This window comes from Cricetulus griseus, unplaced genomic scaffold (genome assembly GCF_003668045.3).
Source record: "Cricetulus griseus strain 17A/GY unplaced genomic scaffold, alternate assembly CriGri-PICRH-1.0 unplaced_scaffold_344, whole genome shotgun sequence".
NCBI classification, from domain to species: Eukaryota; Metazoa; Chordata; class Mammalia; order Rodentia; family Cricetidae; genus Cricetulus; species Cricetulus griseus.
Window position 1 is genome coordinate 21,875 of NW_023277080.1, and position 1,658 is coordinate 23,532.

The following is a 1,658-nucleotide window of genomic DNA, read 5'->3' on the forward strand; positions in this document are numbered from 1 at the left end:
TCTGTTGGTAGTGGAAATCTCAAAACACTTTCACATAGACTCTGTTGTGTGGATATTAATGGTAATTAATGAGGATTTTTAATGAACATGAACAAGTTGAGCAAATAAAAATACAAAATGAATAGATTGACAAAAGGGGCCCCAGGAAGTGGCATAGAGCTAAATCATTTATTCAAGGAGACAAATTCATGTCAAAATGGAATAAAGAGGGTGGTGACATTATGGCAAGACCTCACCCATCTAAATTTCCAACTTGTGTAAAGTAACTAAAGAAAAGCTTAAGTCAGGGTGAGGTTGTGTACAACTTTAATCTCAGCACTGGTCTACATCTCAGGGACTTACAGATCTCTGAGTTGCAGGCCAGTCTGGTTTAGAGATCCAGTTTCAGGACAGGCAAGATTAAGTAGTGAAGGACATAAGGCTAGGGAAGACGTCATTGAACAAGAAGGCCATGTTCTAGCCCTAGTAAGGAGCAGAACTTGGCAGCATCAGGCACAGTGTCCTGCAGTTAAGGATAAAAGAAAGGGCCTATGTCATTTGCTCCAAGACTAAGGAAAGCCACCAAGGTCAGGCACGTGTCAGGGATGACCCTGAATGGTGGTCTAAAGAGGGCATTGGGTGAAGCTGTGAAATTGTGAAGTTGAAGCCTGGATTGACTTGGAGACCTCAAGATGCTGAAGATGCCACCTGCTGAGAAGAGCTGCTAAGAGGGAGCAGAACCAGGCCAAGGTTGAGAAGTGTGTTGCAGTCAAGAAAGCTGAAAGGAGTTGGAGATCAGAGGAGCATTTTGACATCAGACTTGTTGCAGAGTTTGGAGTTTGCCCAGATGGTTTCCAGTCTTGCTTTTTCTTTTTCAGTATTTCCTCACCGTGCTCCCTTCCCTCTGTATTGGAATAGTAATGTGTATCCTGTGCCATTAAATGTTGACCATGGGTGATTTGTCTTTTGGTTTTGATATAATACAGGATTACATTCAAGAGATTATCTCACAAGAGATTCTGAAATTTTAAACACTGTTGAGACTGTGATAAACTATGAAGACTTTTGAAGTTGGGCTAAATGTATTTTACGGTATGATATTGTTACAAGCTTAAGGGAACCGGGGAGTGAAATTTGGCAGTGTGAATGTAATTGGTCCCTCATATTCGCATAGGGAGTAGCACTATTAAGAGATGTGGCCTAGATGCATAGCTCTGGCCTTGTTGAAGAATGTGTGTCCCTGAGGGATGGGCAATGAGGTCTCCTATCCTCAAGATTCCTACCAATGACACAGAGCATTTCCTGTTGCCTTAAGGATAGAGGACTCTCAGCTTCTTCTCCAACATCATGTTTGACTGCATGGCGCCTTTTTCCATCATGATGGTAATGGAATAAACTTCTGAAACTGTAAGTGAGCAACCCCAAATAAATATTTTCCTTTATAGAGTTGCCATGGTCATGGTGTCTCTTCATAGCAAGAGATAAATGAACAAAGATAAAAATACACACATTTAAGAAGAAATTGTAATTATTTAAAATTCTCATTTTTTGCTTTTCTGGTCTTACAACTTACCAATCTAAGAGGTGAGAATGATATTGAAAAACATCTTTCAATGTGTGTCAGAAACCATATTATATGTTCCATGATGTTTTGAAGCAAGAAACATAATTATTTATAT